The 22,382-nt window shown below is 41.3% G+C and overlaps 2 protein-coding genes across 13 annotated transcripts in view; one reads left to right on the top strand and one right to left on the bottom strand.

The window, feature by feature from the left end:
• Positions 1-22,382, bottom strand: part of LOC134207634 (cation-independent mannose-6-phosphate receptor) — a 614,852-nt gene that overhangs the window by 416,012 nt on the left and 176,458 nt on the right. The gene's annotated exons all lie outside the window — the stretch shown is intronic.
• Positions 1-22,382, top strand: part of LOC134207633 (protein toll-like) — a 265,471-nt gene that overhangs the window by 125,545 nt on the left and 117,544 nt on the right. The gene's annotated exons all lie outside the window — the stretch shown is intronic.

Raw genomic sequence — 22,382 nt, 5'->3', positions numbered from 1 at the left:
ACGCATACCAAAACCGACATAAAAATGAATTCTACTCCGGGGAATCAAGAACCAATATAAATTATAAATGCTTCAATCCCTTCTAAGAACAGTACCACACCGGCAAGGTGCTGAGATAACCGCATTTTCAACCCCGCACCAACGCCCTCCCACTTTAAAAATGGATGCTCAAGGAGCGAAAAATTACATTCGTTTACTCACTTCCTCCAGGAGGTAATCGTTGCTTCCTTTGTTTCAGGCCAAACAAAGCGGAAGAAACGGAACAGACCCCCAACACATCATCGCAGTTGTGTGCCGGAAAATTTGCTTCGTTCCATACCTGTGCTGGAATGCTGAGCTGTCTGCTTTCTTCCGAGACTTGTTGCGGATTCTAAGCCTGGGATCCTCTCATGTACGAAATACTTGAAAGACATGTTTACATGGAGCGAGTAAATTGTAACTCAATTTGCCTGAGTCAACAACGAAGGGGAGACTGTTGCAAATTAAGTCGTGATGTGGCAGTAATCTGATTGGGAAGTTTGATTCAATTCCGGTGCTGGCGCTAGGTCAAAGAGGAATGCACCCAGCATTGGATATCGGTCGACATTGTTCGCTTCATTATCGCTGTTTGAAATAGAGAGCAGCAGCGGTGGCAAGTGGCCACAAACAAAGCGCGCGTCCAACGCTCATAAATCAGTTGCGCTTATCGGAAAAGCTACTGGTTCTGGCCTATCTGGTGGGTAATAGTTTCCTCCACCAGACAACAAAACTTGCCGAGCGAACAGATAGTGGCTAGTCGGATCTACCTTGCTCCAGTAACCGCAACCAAGCGAGGGAAAGTATCGGATAGGGGATATGAGGGTAACACGGGTACATTTAAAAAAATAATTTGTTAATGTTGATTCGATTTGTATGTTTCGACTGCTTCACTCACACTGTTTTGGAAATATCTTTTTTTTCACTATTGGACCTATCTTACCCCGGTCTCCTTTACGGTCACGCTGTGAATTGCATCACAATGTGTAAAGCGGGTCCCGGGTTGTCAATCGATAAAATTACAGTCCCCCTTTGTTCCTGGTAGGTATCGCGATGAATGGGGCTGTGGGACAAGGGCAGAACAACAGCAATAACAAGAACCAGAACTACAACACGGACATTCGCCGGTAGCCGCGTCCGTTCATTGCAGCAGAGCGCAAGGACTCTCGCGCGGATCCAACATCAGGATAATAAATGCACAGCGACATTCCAATGCGACGGACGAACACAACAGGGGGCGACTACTACTGCCGGCACCGCGAGGACCAACCTGGAAAGTTCACTGCTGCTGAATCAGCAGCTTCGGTGTGTTTTCCCCCAAGGGGGTGGCAGCAATGCATTTGGGGTGTTTGTTTTGGTCATAAAATCGATCTGGCAATGCTTCCTCAGTTCCTGTTGACACTGGAACAAAGCGCTGATTTTGTCGAACAAAACTACACCCAGAAGAAACATTATTTATTACAATAAGAAACCTAAAATTGAAATAGAAACATGCCTTTTATGGAAAAGTTAAAATTGGCAAAAAAAAAGTATCCACCAATTCGCGTTGAACTAATTCCATTATAAGATGTCGACGAAAATATTTAGAAAATGTGTACACCAAGCAAGCTATTCCGCCCCTGCGTGCAACAACGACGAGCGTAGCTTCGGGACGGTGCAGCAGTTGGCCGGAAACAGACAAGCGAACCTGGGTGAAAATGAGTACGATAGGTGCGCCACCCTGACTGCTGCTGCAGCACAAACTCTGTAGGTACGTGCGGCGGTTCCCTATTTGTGCGCCGCAGGACGATTGATGCACTCCAGCAGTGTGTGCGAGTGTGGTTGTGCTAAGCGTACTGACCGAGTTTGGACGGAATTGCCTTTCTCGGGTGCCAAGGTGTACCGAAAGGCTATATAATCACATAAAAAACCAAATTTTAATAGGATGCTGGTTCTCTTAATCAGAGTCATAGAATAAAATAATGTCTGTATGTGTGAATACATGAGTACACTTTTGTATATTAATAATGGAAAACCCCCTCATCACCACAAGATGGACAAAGCAAGTTTTTATCCTGTGTTTTACTGTGGAATAACGAGTTGTTCTTACGTGGTCGTCGTCGCCGTCGTTGCAATCCAGAATGGCGGTATCGGTTTTTCGGGTTCGAAGCGAGCGATTCCTAACGAATGGGTTCGGTCGCTCGGTGAGAATGATTATTTCTATCAAACTCGCTCTTTGGTCAGAGTTTAACGGAGCACTACCAGCTACTACATTGAGAATACATTGACACTTACCTTGCAGGTGTCCGAAACGGTTGAACGAATGGCAGTGTCGATTGAGAAGGTGTGAAATTTATGAGTTCGATTCGAGTGAAATTTATGAGTTCATCAGTTCTGGGTGGCTTGATAGGACGGAATAGAAATTGATTTCGAGGAATGCATTTTCAGCTTACAACAGGAATTGATTTACGATCCATTGCATTTAGAAGGTTGAACATTTACCTTTTCTATCATTCACGTACAACAGAATTGTACAATGGGACTCCAGAATCATTCAATTCATGACCAATTTAGTTCGAAAAATTGATAATGTCTGAAAAAAAGATAATGTCTGAATTTGCCTTGTCATATCGTCAAAAAATTCTTTGAAGTTTTCAATGGAAATTCTTCCAAATCTTCCCGGAAAGTGGTGCGAAATTTCACAAGAAATTTATTATAATTGCCTACCTTTTACCAAAGCTTCCTTGGGAAGCCTGTCCAAAGCTTCCTTGGGAAGCCTTTCCAAAGCTTCCTTGGGAAGCCTTTCCAAAGCTTCCTTGGGAAGCCTTTCCAAAGCTTCCTTGGGATACCTTTCCAAAGCTTCCTTGGGAAGCCTTTCCAAAGCTTCCTTGGGAAGCCTTTCCTAGGGAAACCTTTCCTTGGGAAGCCTTTCCAAAGCTTCCTTGGGGAGCCTTTTCAAGCCTTTTCAAAGCTACCTTGGGAAGCCTTTCCTAAGCTTCCTTGGGAAGTCTTTCCTAAGCTTCTTTGGGATGCCTTTCTAAAACTTCCTGAGAATGCCTTTCCAAAACTTCTTTGGGAAGCCTTTTCAAAACTTCTTTGGGAAGCCTTTCCAAAGCTTCCTTGGGAAGCCTTTTCAAAGCTTTCTTGGGAAGTCTTTCCAAAGTTTCCTTGGGAAGCCTTTTCAAGCCTTTTCAAAGCTTCATTGGGAAGCCTTTCCAAAGCTTCCTTGGGAAGCCTTCCCAAAGCTTCCTTGGGAAGCCTTTTCAAAGCTTCCTTGGGAAGCCTTTTCAAAGCTTCCTTGAGAAGCCTTTTCAAAGCTTCCTTGGGAAGCCTTTTCAAAGCTTCCTTGGGAAGCCTTTTCAAAGCTTCCTTGGGAAGCCTTTTCAAAGCTTCCTTGGGAAGCCTTTTCAAAGCTTCCTTGGGAAGCCTTTTCAAAGCTTCCTTGAGAAGCCTTTTCTTGGGCAGTTTTTTCAAGCCTTTTCAAAGCTTCCTTGGGAAGCCTTTCCAAAGCTTCCTTGGGAAGCCTTTCCAAAGCTTCCTTGGGAAGCCTTTCCAACCTCCTCTCGGATATGTTATCTTGATGCGATGGGTGGGTTTACGCCATTAGCACTGAGATGGCAACCAAAGACATATCTTGTCGTGGTGGTATCACATGTTGACTATTTTTGTTTGGAGCATCGTTACATATCTGACATTGACGCACTTATTTAACGCATGTACATGTGATTCAACGGACATCGTGTTTCAGAGCCTTGAATGGTAGTGCAGTTTTCATCAGTGATAATGGTGTGAGTTCTTTTCTTTTCGGCAATACTTTACTGATGCGTTCCCTGTGACGATCAATCGTAGCCACGCTTGTATTTAGCTAACTAGGCCTTTATTGATAAACAACGTATTCGAAAAGTGAATCCTATAGCTGACTCATAACTAATCATTAGTACATTATAGATAATAACAGTTAGTTTGGAAACAATTAAGCTACTTATTAGAACATGATAATAGTCTACCATGACACGGGAGTGACAATAAAATAGACTAAATGCACGAATAGTTTCCACTTTCCACACAGAACAAAAACCATGAAGAACCAATAACTTGGGCAAACAAAGTAATTCAACGAACGCATATTTCATACCTTCTGACCATAAAGACAAGAATGACATCGTACAGATCAATCTATATGATTAAGAATGAGATAAAGGGAGAGAGTATATATTAAAATTGTAAATATAATGTCTTTTCAGCCAGTAGTGTCTTAATGGACGACATCATCCTTGTACGGCTGGAAAACTGCTTCAAAATTTATAACATAGTCATTTTTATAAATCGAGGATTGAATACTTTCTTATATTTGATAAAAAAAAACTTCCGACTCAGTTTCTACGATGTTTCATGTGAGTCACAAAAACTGCTTCGGTCGATTTTCAGCGCGATTAATGACAATATACATCTAAAAAGCATAAAAACTGACAAGAAAATGACGAAATGACTTTAAACTATTACGATGTTAGTTAGCATTAGACCTCTCTCTCTCTGACCATTTATGAACGTAATTCCCTCTGGCCTGGTGCAGAGGTTTCTACTGTATTCGGAATCCCGCCAGAAAAACTTTAAAAAAATCGTAAGCAGTGACATATATATTTGTTAAGGCGTGACGTGAATTTGGAAAGGTTGAACGGGATTATGAACAAGGATGGTTCCGTCGATTTAGTAACTTAGTTTTGACCGTTAGGCAATTTTTCGGTGACTCGATTAAGGGAGTTATGATAGTGGAGATGTTGTGAAAGTGAAAAAACGATACGATGATAGCGACCGCAATAATTTTCAATGCTCACGATCGTGATGATGATGATGAATGTGCTAAGAATAACGTAATGATAGTAGGTGAATATGATGAATGATTTCATTGCTTATACTGAGTGAAATGACTGAGGTGATTCGTAGTGGCAGAAAAACTAATTATTATTATTATTTTTTGAAGTAAAGAAGAGGAAAAGAGTGATGATGATGTTAGTGATGTTAGTGCTTATGATGAGGGTGGGCTGTTTATATACCTTGTTTTCATCAACAAGGCCCACAACAGTGACCACATGAGCAACATCGCTTAGGAACGTCTGTGTGATGATAAAAAACGGGAGACTCATAAGCCAATATGGGCGGGATAAAGTGTGCTAGGGACAGCTACCATTGTAACCGCCACCAAAAAAATAAAAAAAATCCTAGGGAAAGTTTCCCAAATTTATTTCCTCGTGAAATACATTGAAATTACTTCGGGAAATTCATAAGATTTCAGGGAAATTTTTTGCAATTTCCTGGGAAATTAATTAAAATTTCCACGCTTTATTAATCGGAATATCCTTGAGAAACTTTTAGGATTTTCCTTGGGAAGTTCTTAGGAATATCCACAGGGAATTCTTGGGAATTTCCACGGGAAATTCTTAGGAATTTCCACGGGAAAATGTTAGGCATTTTCAAGGGTAATTCTTAGGAATTTTCTGAAGAAATTCTTAAAAATTCCTCCGAGACCCCTCATAGGAATTCCACGAGATACTCATGCTACCGCTTTTAGGACATTGTTTCTCAAAGCCCAATTTTCTCAACATTTCAACGAAAATAATAACTCAACAACTTTGGAATCGACAACCTGTTTGCTACCTGTTTTGGGGATATAAACCGGTAACCTAATCATCAAAAACGGACGTCGATACCTACCTGGAAACCTGGTTGAATACAGCGTCGATACACATATGCCTGGCGTATTGTAGAGTTCCATAATCGTCGGTCTGGGGCGACGTTCCTCCAGTTTCCCCGAACGTTCAGGGTCCCCAGGTCCGATTCCAATGCGTGCAGCCAGCGTGTTAGTGGCCTTCCACGAAGTCGCCGGCCCCTATATGGTTCTCTGTTGAATATTGTTTTCGCTATTCTTTCTTCCGACATTCACACTAAGTGACCAGCCCACTGAAGTCTGCCATATTTTATACGATTCACAATATTTTCTTCTTTGTATACTTGATACCGCTCATGATTCATGCGTCTGCGCCACACACCATTTTCTAGTTTTCCTTCGGCTCTCCGTTTCGCCTCTTTTAATCTTCATGCTTCATATCCATAAAGGATCTTAATCAAGCACTACCTCAGCACCAACACCACTAGGTCTTCCCCTATCTCTACTTGACACCATGTACTTTGTCTTGGTAGAGTTAATGGTTAAGCCTATCCTCGCCGTCTCCGTCTTCAGTGGGACAAAAGCCTCCACTACTACTGTCGTCCGCAAAGCCCAGGAGCATATGCGACCATGTGATAAAAGTACCGTTCCTCTGCACGCCGGATTTCCTAAAAGCGCCTTCGAGTGCAATGTTGAACAATAAATTCGAAAGTGCATCACCCTGCTTCAATCCATCTAAGGTCACAAACGAGGTTGACACTTCGTCTGCACTCCGAATACTTGATTTCGAGCCATCCAGCGTTGCACGTATCAGTCTAATCAGTTTCGCCGGAAAATCATGTTCGGACATTATCTGCCACAGCTCATTTCTCTTCACTGAATCGTACGCTGCTTTGAAACCAATGAAGGTGTTTCAAGTTGTACTCCCGGAATTTATCAAGGATCATCCGCAGGCCAAACATCTGATCCGTCGTTAATCAGCCCTCACGAAAACCTGCCTGGTATTCGCCGACGAAGGACTCCTCAAGCGGTCTCAGCCTGTTAAACAGGATACGCGACAGGATTTTGTACGCCGAGTTCAGAAGGGTGATCCCTCTGTAATTGGCACACTCTAGTATGTGCCCTTTCTTATAGATTGGGCATATGAGGCCATCCAACCAGCCGGAAGGCGGAACCAGGCCATCCTGCTCCTTAATACATCTTCATTTTCACCGTTCAACAAATCTTCGAAGTGCTCCTTCCACCTGGCTGCCACCACAGTCTTGTCTGTCAGCAAATTCCCCTCTCGGTCTTCGCATGCGGCGGGCAGTCTTATGCCACGCGCCATTGATTGTTGCGTAAAACCTCCGCATATCGTTTCTATATTTTCCCACAATCTGTTGACGTCGCCAGATCCGGTGGCATCTCCTATCCACTCGTCCAGCTTCTGGTGGTACTGTTCAGCAACTCCTTCAACTGACAAGCGTTGGATATTGAAACGCATCGTTCTGTTGTTTCGTGAATTCGTGACGCTGGAAAGTCGCGCCCGAATTTTTGCAACTACAAGATAGTAATCCGAGTCTATGTTCGGACCACTGAAGGACCTTACATCTATAACAACCGAGAAATGTCGTCCATCGACCAGCACGTGGTCTATCTGTGAGCAAGTGTTTCCACTCGGATGTTGCCAGGTGTGTTTGCGGATATTCTTACCTGCGAAGTAGGTACTACTGAGACCATTATCGTTGGTAGCGGAATGAAGGCTTTCCGTACCAATGACAGGACGAAAGAAACTTTCCCTTCCGATCTGCGCATTTGCATCCCCGATGGCAATCTTCACATCGTGTGTTGGGTACTCTCCGTAGGCCTTATCAAGGCTTCCATAGAACTCATCCTTCACGTCATCAGTCTTATCGTTCGTTGGCACATAGATATATATGCCTATGTAGGCTGTAGTTGAAGAATTTGCCTTTCATTCTCAACACGCAAATGCGGTCGCTTATCGGCTTCCACCGGATAACACGTTTCATCTGCTTCCCGATCACCATGAAGTCAACTCCTCGTTCTGCTCTGTCACCGCCGCTATAGTAGATGTGGTACTTGACTGAAGTGTTCGCTATGGGTTCCACCGCCCGAAATTCACGTTCTCCAGTTCTGGGCCCCACGTGCGGGTTTATTTAAAGATCTCACGTTCCAAGATCCGACTTTCCAATCGTTGTCCTTTATTCGTTGCCGGGTCTGTTGCCGTTGAATCAATCCATTTGCTCTACTTTTGCCTGTCTTGGTAACTGTAGAATCTTCGGTAGGCTACCTTACCAGGGTTGCGCTACCTACATCGCATTGCCTTCTCGATGCTGACACGTTTAGTCCCTCGCTGACACTCGGACGATGATCAGCTGCCCCTAACATGGCGAACAGACGCTGTTATGAACCGCACCTAACATGGATAATTGAAATGGGGTCAATTTTATTCCTTCAGACAGTGTTGTCCTACACTCTGTGTGAAAAAATTCTGCTCTTTGATTTTACTCCATCTAACCGATTTTATAATCTTAGCTAAGTAAGTGTAACTAATAGAGGGATATTTGAATTTTCTGTTGCTCTGGTGTGCATTTTTTCAATAGCTTGACATGACATTTAGAAAATTCAAATATCCCTCTATTAGTTACACTTACTTACTTGTCATAAGACGAGTTAATACAATCCCATTGAATTCCACCACTTAATTGTATCTCGACAGATACGTATTTCGACCTCAACAGTAAGGCCGTCTTCAGTGTCTCGTACTTGACTCGATTCCACTAAAAAGCTCAAAATAATTTTCTTATCAAAATTACACTTACTTAGTTAAGACTCAAAAATCGTTTAGATGGAATAAAATCAAAGAGCAGATTTTTTTCGCACAGAGTGTAGGACAACACTGCCTTCAGGAAAGCGAAGTACCAAAGGTACACATTACCGAGCATTTGCCGTGCTTTGGAATCAACAACCTGTTTGGTACCGGTTTTGGGGATATAAATCGGTAACCTAATCATCAAAAACGGACGTCGATGTGCCGAGCATTTTCTTCAACGTGGAAACCAGTTTCATTGACCGAGTTGTCCTTAGGAAGCCTGTGCAGGATGTAGTTCACAAAGCGGCTGTGTGAAGCAAAATCCACTTACCCCTGGAGAAAGGATGACGATTAGTTCACACTGAAGTCGTGTTGTCTGAGATGGTCAAAGTTGTCTAGAAAGAGTTTGATAAACGCAAAAATTATCCGGACAGAAGCCATGAACTGGATAACAAACCATGATATGAACTTGATTGATATACACTGGATTCTGTTTTTACATTTTTCCAAATTTCCATCCATCTCAAATGTTCATCGCGTATTAATTATCATTTGATTTTGATTTGATTCATTCAGGATTTTTTTAAATTTATAATTGACATGGTTGGATGCATATCTACGTTTGGAGCGAAGAAAAAAGCTTGTTCTGAACTCAAGGACGGTTTGGATGACCCAGGATAGCGCACAACCATCTGACCGTGTCTCTTAATCTTCAACAATATGTTATAGATATGGTTGAATACATATCCAAGCTCGGAGAGACGAAAAAAGCTAGCATGCTAACTGAAGATTGCAAGTTCTGGAGTCAAGGATAGTTTGGATGATCTAGCACGTCCAAAATATATTTTTCAACTTGTTTTGCAATTTCTCCACTATTAATCACGAAAACAAATGGTATCTATCAAATTTACTGGGTAATACCATATAAAATAGAGCTCACATTAAGAAAATAATAATTTGTTCATTACTTGAACATGGTCAAACAATGTTACCCCGGCGATCAAAGTTCCCTCGGATTACGGTATTCAATAATATGGTCGAATTCCGATTGATTTACCTCGTCCGTCTTGGATAAAAAATAGCTTATTTCGTTAAGCAATTGAAATGTGATTTACCGGATGTGAAGGCTAAATTGTCAGAAACCAAAAGCATTTACTTACAATAATATTTCCGTTGCAACATTCGAACGGATCACTTATCAAAAACCAAATTAGTATCTAAATTCCACCATTTGGTTGTAGCTTTACAGATACACGTTTTAACCTCAACAGTAATGTCGTCTTCAAGGTCTCGTACTTGACTTAGTCGACGTTATAATCAAGTGGTGGAATTAAATGGGATACTTTAGTACTAACTCGCCTTATGACAAGTAGAGACATTCAACTAAAATGCTAAATAATTTTCTTATCATTTAAGCGGATTTCATTATGTCTTTTAAAACAACCTTCATCAGATCAAGGAGTTATCCTGCCCCAGTTTCTGTACTAAAAAATATGATCTAGAAGTTTCAGTAGAACTTTTTCTTTTTCGCCTTGCATTTTCTGCTATTCGAAATGCTTTCTTTAAATTTCAAAAATGTCTCTTTTCGGAATAGAATCCCATGTTGTTATCTAAAATAAACACCATAGCTCATGGCTATCATAACTCTCAAAATTGATAAATTCCCACTCAAAGTCAGCTTTTCATATCAACATGTTTCCTGTGTTCGTGCAATCATGCAATCCCCAAAAGAAGTCAACCTGTGCAAACTTTCCAATGAAAGCTTTTTCTGCACGACATCATCGGGCACTTTCCGACTCCAAATCCCATCACAAAAACGCTAGCAAACCTAGTGAACCAGTAAATGGCGTCCGCAAAGAGCCGAACGCCAGCCCTACCCTACGTTACACCATATTTATAGTGACCAGTCCAGGAAAACAGATCTCGTCCGGCAACGTGCCCATTGTCGTTGACTTTACCCGAAGATTTTAATTGTGTAATTTTGCTTGAAACAATACGAGCCCGACCTTAATCCGGCAGTAAATTGCCTGAGCCTGAAGTTGAGCCTACACTTCTCGAGCAGCAGCAGCAGTGCTCTTTTGCTGGTTGCTGCTAATTCGTGATTTTCTTATTCGTTCGAAAGCGTTCTCCGCTTGCTCGGTGTTTCTGTTTTAGTTCCGAGTGGAGCTTACCTATGCAGAGGGCAGCTTTGCCATTCAAACAGAAGAGGATACAGATTGTGGTAACATAGTTATAACGTTGGTTCGGAAGTTTAGCGAAGGAAGAGGGGTTCTTGAGACGTAATCCGAAGCTTGGCTCGCCATGCTGCTTGTAAACATGGACCTAGATGGTGGAGTACCGTACGAAACAGGTGAGTCATCGTCCTGCGTCCGGCTTGCTCACTCCCCAACTCCACCGTTGCACGTTAATTCATTTTGATAGGGGGAAAGAGCGAGCGGTACGCTGCACACGTCCTGCCTGAATGCGGCGGTGAATGTAATGTGACCTCTTGCTGAGGTTGCCACTAATCACAAGAATACCATATGGCCGTGCAGGAGGTTGCTTGCTCGCTAGGGTGGTGGTGGATGACGAGAAAATGCAACCATAATTGTAGTTTGATTATCTTCGCACTTCTGAAAGATATTAAGAGCTGAACGAAGAACAGCCGTTTCGAAATCAAAATGACGTCAATTTCATCATCATGGTATGTGAAACATTCAACCATATGGATTAAACAAACATATACAGTCACTCTCAAAATTGAGCGTACAGCATAGATTAGATGAATATATTCGAAAATTCAAAGGAAATTTAATTGTTGGCTCAGTTGTTTTAATGCATTTCAATATTCATCCCTTCCTTCAATGTATGCGTACATAAAATGGTTGAATTTTTTTTCTCTAAAGTTCATTTATTTGAAAATAATCTCCAAATACGCCTATTAGATGTTACAAAATTGAGCGCACAGTGAATTTTTTTCTATAAAATTTCTTATTATGAACACGATTAATGTATTTTAAAATTGTTTTTCATGATTATATTTATAATAATAAACATCCACTACTTAAACATCCAATGTTATGAAATTAAACCATGTTTTATTAAAAATGGCGAACAAGTAAGATGTATAAACAATGCAATTTAACAATTCAATGCTGGGCAAAATAGATGCTTTAAGATATGGATTTCACCGGCATCGTGTTTTATATATGATAGACAATCGAATTCGAGCGAGACATACGATAAATTTGGGAAAATTCAGTCGGTAAATGATGAAAACAGATGTAAACATACAAAGAAAACGACAAATGTTGGGAACGGCATATTTCAAATTAAGTATAACTTTATTTATAAGCTCAGGACACTCATTAATAATAATATTACTAAAAGAGCAGCACACGGATACATTATAAGATGTCATTTCATATTTGAAGACTCAGTCACCGTAGGAACAAATTTGGTTGAATCATTTAAATTCACCAAGATATCATTAAATAAGCTGCCAAACTCTTAAAAAAGTTAATTTTTACTCGCCACATGGAAATCATCCAATTGCATCCCTTATGGTAACAGACCGTGGAGTTTAATCCAAATTTAATTATGAAATTACGATTTGAGGCTATATTTACAATATTTAATCAGAAGTGCTCTACGGGGTTGAAAAGCTGTTTTTATGTTCGGTACCTTAACATGCACCTTGTACTTTTAGAATTTGACTGTGAATGATTGGATTTAATAATATTACTCTTAATGAAAGACCTGAGACAATAATCGAGCTTTAAAACAAATTTAAGTTAAAGAAATACTTAATTTGAATTATGTCATTCCTAATATTTGTCGTTTTCTCTGTATGTTTACATCTGTTTTCATCATTTACCGACTGAATTTTGACAAATTAATCGTATGTCTCACTCGATTTCGATTATCTATCATATATAAGATACGATGCCGGTGAGACATACAAATTAAAGCATGTATTTTGCCCACAGGCATTGAATTGTTAAAAGCAATGTTGTTACTTTTCACTTGTTCGCCATTTTGACCAAAAACATGGTTTAATTTCAAAACATTGAATGTTTAAGTAGCGGATGTTTATTATTATAATATAATCATGAAAACAATATTAAAATACATTAATCATGTTTATAATAAGAAATTTTATAGAGAAAATTCGCTGTACGCTCAATTTTGTCACATCTAATAGGCGTATTTTAAGATTATTTTCAAATAAATGAACTTTAGAGAAACAATTTCAAATAATTTTATGTACGGATACATTGGAGGAAGAGATGAATATTGAAATGCATTAAAACAACCGAGCTAACTATTTAATTTCCTTTGAAATTTTCGAATGTAGTCAACTAATCCATACTGTACGCTCAATTTTGAGAGTGACTGTACATATATTTTTCTATACAAAGATTGTTAAGCGCTTTGAATATGATTCGGCAAATTTTTGCTATAAGCGGGTATGAAAACAGGCTTTCCTCTATCGGATAGGGCAACGAGCTTTGGAAAATACCACTGACATGATTAAAAATCGACGACACAAGTGTTTCTTTGTAAAAATATATGTATTGTTTTGAAAATAAGAGTGAATTAGGGTTGAAATTTACGTCAATCTGTTAGTTGTCTGATTGGCTGATTTGATTCAACAGTTATCGAAATATTGTTACTGTAGTACACTGCCACCCAATTGTTCCATGTTCATAGGAATTCCAGCAAACTTGGGACAAATATGCGTATGACGGCAGTACAGTCACAACATATTTCACTACGTGGTTGAAAATATGAAACATCTGTTATGCCACAATTCAATCATTCAACCACGAAAGAAGATTGCTGATGGTCAAACCTTGCCACGAAAGCCACCCTAAATCAACCAAATACTCTGAACTGAGCAGCAGCGGTGCGGTGGTGCAAACTTTTGCGAAATCCGGCTCCCCATTGATGATGGTCCGCTCCCCGTACTGAATCTTATCGTCATACCCCAGTTCTCACCGTGCGACGTCGTCGCACCATGACCAAGAGGAGCCCAGCGCCCAAGCAGCACGAATGTCTTGCCTTTGCCTAGCCTCTGACTGCGTGCTGATGGTTATAATGCTATGAGTAAACAATTCGATACCTCGTCGAGACGAGCTGTTGAGCACTTCGCATGCGAGTTTGCTCCTCCTTCTCTCGACGCGATACCACTTTTCACATGTTTGGTCGAGCCTTTCAACACACCACCGTAATCCGTCTGAGCTTGGTCGAAGAATATCTTGCGATGATAGGTGCCGGGGCGGGGCGGCAGCAGCGGTGAAATTGGACCGTTTGGAGAATGCAAAAATTGTTCACATAATACTCGTTGGCTCGTTGTTCGTCTTGTTCTCTGCCTCTCGTCTCCACCACTTCATCATTTTTGAGTTGAGCATCGCCCATACATAGTTGGGATTTACGGTGAATGACAAGAGGAGAGACTGGAAAAGAACGGTACGCAAGCACATCAAAAATCATAACATTGAGAGTAACTTTTTTTTTCGCAATCATCACATACTCCGACAGGAAAACATAGACAGCACACGCGCTTGGGTGAGGAGGGTGCATTTTTTTCGTTGCTTGAACGGTTTCGAGTAAAACGTCGATTCTGTTTATGATCGAACTGTTGTTTATAAACAACTGGCGAAGAACTGCAAGACAAGCATCCTTTGTGCTGGATTGTGTGGCTCGTTATCGTGGGTTGAATTTAATGATGCAAGCTTTTGCGAAATTTTCTGGTAGATATTTGATATTTTAAATTACAGTGAAAAATAATCAATAGCGGACTTCTCAGTATTTGAATTTTATTTTTGTTTTTATGGAAGTAATAAACTTATGTATTAACAGCACATAACCTAAAAAATATGGAGATCACTAATGCAGACAGAATCACAAATCGACCACGTTCTGATTGATGGACGGCACTTCTCCGACATTATCGACGTCAGGACATATCGTGGCGCTAATATCGGCTCTATCTGGTGATGGTGATGGCCACTATCTGGTGATGGTTAAACTGCGTCCAAAACTACCCGTCATCAACAATGTTCGGTACCGACGACCGCCACGGTACGACCTAGAGCGACTGAAGTAACCTGATGTCGCCACTGCATTGCGTTGCCGGAAGAGGGTGAGCTCGATGAGGCCCATCTTGAGGACTGCTGGAATACAGTCAAAGCAGCCATTAACGACGCAGCGGAGAACAACACCGGGTATGTGGGACGAAGTCGACGGGACGATTGGTTCGACGAAAAATACAGACAGATTTTGAAGGAGAAGGACGCAGCACGAGCGGGCAAGCAGCAGCAAGGTACCCGGAAGAACGTTGAACGTTATAGACGGAAACGGAGACAGAAGACACTCCTTTTTCAGGAGAATAAACGCCGCCTGGAACAAGCGGAGTGCGAGGAGATGGAACAGCTGTGTCGTTGTCAAGAAATACGCAAGTTTTTTCAGAAGCTCAACGCATCCCGCAAAGGCTTCGTACCGCGAGCCAAGATATGCAGGGAGCATCTTGACGGACGAACGTGTGGTGATCTAAATGTGGAAGCACAACGATGAACATTTAAATGGCGCTAAGAGAAGATGACTACGTCAGTTTAGCGGACGATGGAAGCCAACCAGCTCCCACCTTGAGGGAAATTAAGAATGCCATTCAACAGCTAAAGACCAATAAAGCAGCTGGTAAGGATGGTATCGGAGCTGAGCTCATCAACATGGGCCCGGAAAAGCTGGCCACTTGCCTGCACAAACTGGTAGTCAGAATCTGGGAAACTGAACAGCTACCGTAGAAGTGGAAGGAAGGGGTCATATGTCCCATCTACAAGAAAGGCGACAAACTGGAGAGTATGGAACTTTCGAGTGATCACCATCCCTAATGCCGCCTACAAAATAATAACCCAGATCATCTTTCGTCGTCTGTCACCATTGGTGAATGAGTTTATGGGCAGTTATCAAGCCGACTTCGTTGACGGCCGCTCGACAACGGACCAGATCTTTACTGTACGGATAATCCTTCAAAAATGCTATGAATACCAGGTCCCAACGCACCATCTGTTTATTGATGTCAAGGCGGCATACGACAGTATTGACCGCGTAGAGCTATGGAAAATTATGGACAAGAACAGCTTCCCTGAGAAGCTTACCAGACTGATCAAAGCAATGGTGGATGGTGTGCAAAACTGTGTGAAGATTTCGGGCGAACACTCCAGTTCGTTCGAATCGCGCTGGGGACTAAGACTTTTGTGCCTGTTGTTCAACTGGGTGTACCAGCCGGGTACGATTTTCAACAGATTCAGTCAATTTATTTGTTTCGCGGATGACATGGACATTGTCGGCCGAACATTTACAGAAATGTACACCCGCCTGAAACGTAAAGCAACAAAAGTTGAACTGGTGGTGAATGCGTCGAAGACGCTTGTGGGCGGAACCGAGCGCGACAGGGCCCACCTGGGAAGCAGTGTAGAAGTCGGGCCTACTACGGGCTCCAGAAGAAACTGCGGTCAAAAAAGATTCACCATTGCATGCCATGTACAGAACGCTGATAAGACCGGTACTGCCGCTAACCGCAAGTCGAGCCCATCTGTATATGGAGGTCCATATACAGATGTGCTCGACTTGCGGTTAGCGGCAGGGTAGTCCTCTACCGACATGAAATATGAACAATGCTCGAGGAGGACTTGCAAGCACTCGGAGTATTCAAGAGACAGGTGCTTAGGATCATCTTTAGCAATGTACAAGAAGACGCTCGAAATGTGTGTTGAAACAGTTGGTCTACCGAAATCGGGGTTACCGAAAATGTCATTTGACCCAAAACGAAATACGGCCGAAAGGGACGTACGACCGAACTGGTCTTTTGCCTGCATAGGTCATTTGGAAGCAAAAGTCGTTTGGCAGAAAGGGTCATTCGGCCGAATGGATCATAGGGCCGAAAACGTAGTTTGGCCGAACAGGGCAATTGGCCAAAAATGTCGTTTAGCTGAAATAGTCGTTTGACAGAAATTGTAGTTTGACCAAATAAGTCATTTGAACGGATCACATAAATGTCATTGGCTAAATGGATCATATGGCTAAAAGCGTCGAGCGAAGTGAATAATTATAATTGAGAAGTGAGGAGTGAGAAATGAGAAGCGAGAAATTATAAGTGAAAAGTAAGATCTCTCATTTCTCACCACTTCAATCACTTCTCACTTCCCATTTCTCGTTTCTCGTTTCCAACTTCTCGCTTCGCTCTTCTCAATATTTCACTGTGAGAAGTGTGAAATGAGAAATGGGAAGTGAGATGTGAGACGTTTCACTTCTCACTCCTAATTTCTCACTTCTTACTTCTCACTGAGAAAAGTGAGAAGTGAGATGTCACAAGTCTCACTGCTCATTCCACATTTCAAACTTCTCATTTCTCAGTAAAAAATTCCTTATAAAAATGGATACGTCTCACTTTTCTCTCTCACTACTCATTTCTCATTTATCACTTCGTACTTCTCATTTCTCCACTTCTCAATTATCATTTATCACTTCACATTTTCATATTTACTATGGTTCGGCCAAACAACATTTACAGTCGTATGATCCATCCGGCCAAATTGCCCTTTCTGCCCATTTGGTTTCGGCCTAATGGTTTGTTCAGTCAGAGTCAGCGAAAAACTGTTATTTAACAAGCTCTTACAATTTATCCGGCCAAATTACATGCACCGAACAAACCGAACCAAAAAAAATGTCCCCAAAATTTTTCAACCGTTTTTCTTCTAAAGGAGCAGACTGTTTGCTCTGTGTGAGAGCCTGTTGCCGTCCATTTTACGCCATTTGCATGTTCTTTCTTTCTTGTTTCGGCTCGTACGCAGCGCAAAAAGCACAGAATTGAATTCTCTGATGCTGTAGTCCTAAACTCTATATTAAGCGAGAATACATTCTACAAATATTACATGAAAACAATTTTAGGGAGGAAAGAGCACTGTCGAAACCACCGTCTGACTTTCGTCAGCGATACTCTGCCGCTTCTGCCGGATTTTTGTTTTCCTTTGACTGCTTCGCGGAATGAGTGACATGAAAAAATGCCTACCATTCCCATCCGTGTTTCGTCCTGGTAGCCTTCGGTTGTTATTCTTTGTGAGGGGTTCCCTTCTGCTATGACCAACAGGTTATGGGTCCAGGAACGATTCCGTTCTCCATCTTAGTGGAATGTTATGGCCGTCGACGTTATCGCAGTGGGATCACGGATCGGCCGCATAAATCACGTGGCGCAGTGGGATCATGGATCGGTCACGTAAGTCGTGGGTAGCGCCGGACGGAATTCATCAGTAGGTCGGAACGTTTGGTAGGATGCTGGCTGGTCAGCAGGAGTCCAGGAGGAGCTACGGGTCGAAACAGGAGCTGGTCGGTAGAGCATCGAGAGGCGTCGTACAAGCATCGGAGTCGGGCCACTTGTACGGGCGCATGTGCTAGAGAGGTTGGCGTACAAACTTCGGAGTGAGGGCCATTTGTACGAGGAATTGGACCAGGAATTTCGGCGAGGAGGAGCTCAGGACTAGAGGCTCAGTGTTAGGAGGAGCCAGGACAGTAGCGAGGCGTGCACACTAAGGAGGAGTGTTGGAATATCAGGTAGTGTGCAACGCTTCGCTATAATTCGTAGATGATTAGGAAGCAGGCGCCAGTTGGTTGTAGTTGCTTTTGGGTAGAATAAGAAATATTGTAATGAATGTATTACTGTAGCTGCTGGCAGAAGTATCAGGATCAGTCAGTAGCCTGCCGTGATGTAGAGAGGGAACTCTAGTTGTTATTCTTTGTGAGGGGATTCCCTTCTGCTATGGCCAACAGATAGTTCCGAATCGTTCCTTTAGTCAAATTTCCTTTTTCCATACATATTTGTTTGAGAGATGCTTTACAGCATTTACTTCAACAAGCCATCAAAAATTAAATTTACAAGCTACAATCATCAAATTTTGGAATCATTTCATTTAATATATGTGTGAAATTAAAAAAAATACGAGTTTCGCTGAAACGAACGTAAATTTTTTTGAGGTTTTGTCCGGGCCATAGTGGTGAACAAGATGGCTATCGGCAGGATTCGAGCCGCACTATCTAAACTAAAGGGAGGAGATGATAGTTGTGACCATAGCACACCAAACCATATTGAAACTTTAAATTGGTTACCATAGCAATGTATTTATCAATTACAGCAACCTGCGAGTTCCCGTGCCTAACTCGGCCTGTTTTGTCCTCACCATATTTGATGAAGATGAAATAACCATAAAAAAACAACACATTTTTCAATGTTTCGGCGTTTTAAGTAAAATTTCTCGAGAAAATTCAGAAAAATTTAGACGTTGAATGTAACCTGCTGTGAGCAAATTGGATAAAGCTAAGTACCAAAGTGAGTTTCAAATGTCCATATACCATGTGGACAATTTTGGGAGGAGAGCGGTATGTCGAATGTACAAGGTTCATTAAAATTATTGAACATTTAAATGAGCAGTTGTCCACGCGGAAGGAGGGGGTTTCCTAAAACTAATCATGTTCAGCCACACAATTACATACATACACACATACAGACATCATCTCAACGTCGAACTGAGTCGATTGATGTATAACACTATGGGCATTCGAGCCTTCGATAAAAGTTAGGTATACTTATACGAGAAAGGCATAAAATAAAGGATGTCGATAGGAATCCGACCTGGCCCCATGTCAAGGCTAAAGCGATCCCTCGCTCAGGATAGAGATTTTTACATTTGCCCTAGGAGTACTCAGGGCCCATGAGTGAGTGTGGTCACATTTATACCATTTACGACAGGTTTCCGGAAACCTACCTTATCATGTAGGAAAGCTAACTTATCATGTAGGTGGTCAATATTGGCAACAATATCTCACTTCCTAATAGAAAGAAACAACATTTTCATGATTTTAATATCTTAGATCTAGAAGTTGTTACTGTTATATTGATTCCGATACCCGACCTACATTCAAATCAAACTTGCGGTGCAATATGTATATGCAATATGCAATATGACTATTCGAACATTTCCGTTATCCGCTGGATGTATTAAAAATTTGTTCTATTTTCGTTCATATTTCTGAATGTTCGCTCTTCTTCGTGACTTGGAGCTGACTCTGATGTGATATGCACCAAGCTACATTGTTCAGCAAAACATCACACAGACCAGTCTCGCTAGAAATTAAAAAAAAAACAAAAAACTTTCAAATGCCTTTAAATCTGGCTTGCTGGTCTTCAAGATATTACGAAATGATATAAAAGAATACTTTGATTATTGTGACAAATGTTTAAACGATCATACTTTACGAAACACTCATAAGTCATGACACTACAATACAAATTCATATATCCTATTTATTTCAAAACTCTTTGCTCATTGTGTCAGAGAACTGGCAGTTACACTTGAAACTTGTAAAAATGTCAACGAATTTCCAAATTCAATCAGATCAATATGTCTTTATATGTCCATTTATTTCAATTAACACGTATAAAATGTTTTTTTATCGCACCAATATGTGTTTTCATTGAAAATATTTGAGCAATTACAAGACGCTGAAGAAGATTTCAAGCGGCAGACGTCAATACAATAATACATTGGAAAAAAGTAAGAACATTTAAAAAACATATATAATAGGTGGAATGACGGCTTTGGCAGGTTTTGTTCTATTATTGGCAGGGGTTTTTTATGACTGACTATGCTCAAATTTGGCCTAACCATTCTTTGCATATCAAAGAATATTGTGGCCTAATTTCATAAAATTTGGTCGACAAAAACCCCCCTGACAATAATAGAACAAAACCTGTCAAAGCCATCTTTCCCCCTATCTAGAAATTACGTAGTTGATGCCTTCAAAAACCATGATTCAGAATCGTTATTATTATGCCGTGGGAAAGTTAAGCTCAAAGAAAAAAAATGAAAATATGTAATCTGACAAAAAATCTACAAAATATTTTCTAATAAAATATATTTTAAACTAGTTTCTATACTTCTAAAATATATGAAAGTAAAAGGATTTTGGTTCCGTGCTTAATTAGACATCAAATACGCCTAATTAGAGAGACAAATAAAATCTACAGCCGATTTGGATTCATATCCCAATACCCTCAGGAGAACAAGCCCTGCTAAAAGCTCGCTTGAAAGAGGGCACCGAATTAATCCTCCAAAATTTGCCCATCGACCTTTCCGGAAGTGCTTGATTCAACCCGGGGGAAAAATCTCCAAAATTGTTCCTCCCCCTGGAGGGACCCGAAAAGGAGCCCCAGTTTAAATATTATAATCGGCTTATTTATGAGTCGATTTTCCCTCGTCTCGTCACAGTAGTGCCGGGAATCACTCGCCATCGCAACACAACCTTCGGGCCAGCCAGTGCCAGCGGTACAAAGATAAGAACAAGCAATGGAGACGGTTTTTATTTTATTTTTCGGGAGGATCCTTGCCTCGTTGCTTGCGTCGGTCTCGTTCCGGGGAATGAATTAATAATCATGACTAATGGCCGGAATCTGATTGAAATGAGCCTGTGCTTTGTGCGCTTTGTGGCAGAGTAAACGAAATTACGTGATCTTCCCGGTAACGCGCGTCGGTGATGGTGGTAGCCCGCACTGATAGATGGCAGCACGGTGTTTTGGGATGGGGGCAGTCAGCAATTTTGTTTTCCTACTTCTACATATTTATGAACAATTTCTGCTCTGCTTTTTTCCTGTGCCAAAACTGTAGCCAGTATTCTACGGAGAAAACAGTGAGCTTGCGAAGGCGTAGGTATAGATAGATATACCCGGTCAAAGCACTTGGTCATAAATATTTATTAAACAAAAGAGAGTCAGACAAGTAAAATCATCGAGCGCGAATGAAATCGAGGCCCATACCGCAGAAACCCCAAAAACAGAGTGTAGTCTGTGCGTGGTTTTATGCTTTTATGTTTCTACTTTTTTTTCACTCGATGCTCATATTTCGTGATGTGGTTGGTCCAATATATTTTCAAGCCATCGTTTCCCATCGAAAATGGCATTTAAATTGGTTACGCGTTTTTTTTTTGTTCGAATCGGACCGTGCAAAAACCATCGCGAAGCGCACCACCATCGCCTCAAAGTCAGACGGTTCGGGATTCTATTAGTCGATTCATGAATTAATTGTGAGTTAAAAGCCGCGCAACCACAACGTAGACACTCGATGCATGCATAGTTTGTGCATAAAATTTGTTTAAACTTAATCATCAACCCAGGTCGATGCGCCGCATTGGCAGGAATAATTGATGTCCGATGGATGGGTTCGCAAATCGACGCAGAGGTGGCGCTCTATCCGAGCATGGGAGTATTGTCACATAATTAAAGGCGCACACCGTATTATGAATGAAAACGAATGGCGCAAAAAAGTTCACAGTGCTCCATCATCATCATCAGCACACTGCAGCTGGCAGGTACTTATGTGATTGTTTTTATAACACTGCATTTTTTTTTCCTCGATCGAACTAAAAAGTAGCATACTGTAGCCCGCTGGAAACACAACAGAACCATCAGCATCAGCTGTGTTTGCTGGTATGACAGGATTTGTTTGTTTTTAATTTTAATGAAATTTGCATTTTTAATTAAATCGATACTAGGCACGAACGACGAGCAAGTTGGTTGATGCGAATGTCAATTTAGTTAATTAATTTGTATACGTTTTCCCAGCAGGTGACCCCGTGTGAGAGTAAAGCCAGCTGGGAACAGATTGGGCCTTCGGTTACAAGAGTGATTGTTTGTTTGTTTGCTTGATTGGTTCAGCGCCTGTAACTCTGAGGTACATATGTTGCAATGACATTAATTTCGTGCCGTATGTTTCATCGGCTTCTTTTGAACTATTTAATTTCGATATTTTTCATTCGACGAAATGAATTCGTCAGTCATTTCGGCTGTACCCAAGAAATATTTCCAGTTCTATTCCACCT

Source organism: Armigeres subalbatus, chromosome 1 (assembly GCF_024139115.2).
Source record: "Armigeres subalbatus isolate Guangzhou_Male chromosome 1, GZ_Asu_2, whole genome shotgun sequence".
Classification (NCBI taxonomy): Eukaryota; Metazoa; Arthropoda; class Insecta; order Diptera; family Culicidae; genus Armigeres; species Armigeres subalbatus.
The sequence above is the reverse complement of the archived record's forward strand: the minus strand, read 5'-3'. Positions and strand labels throughout refer to the sequence as shown.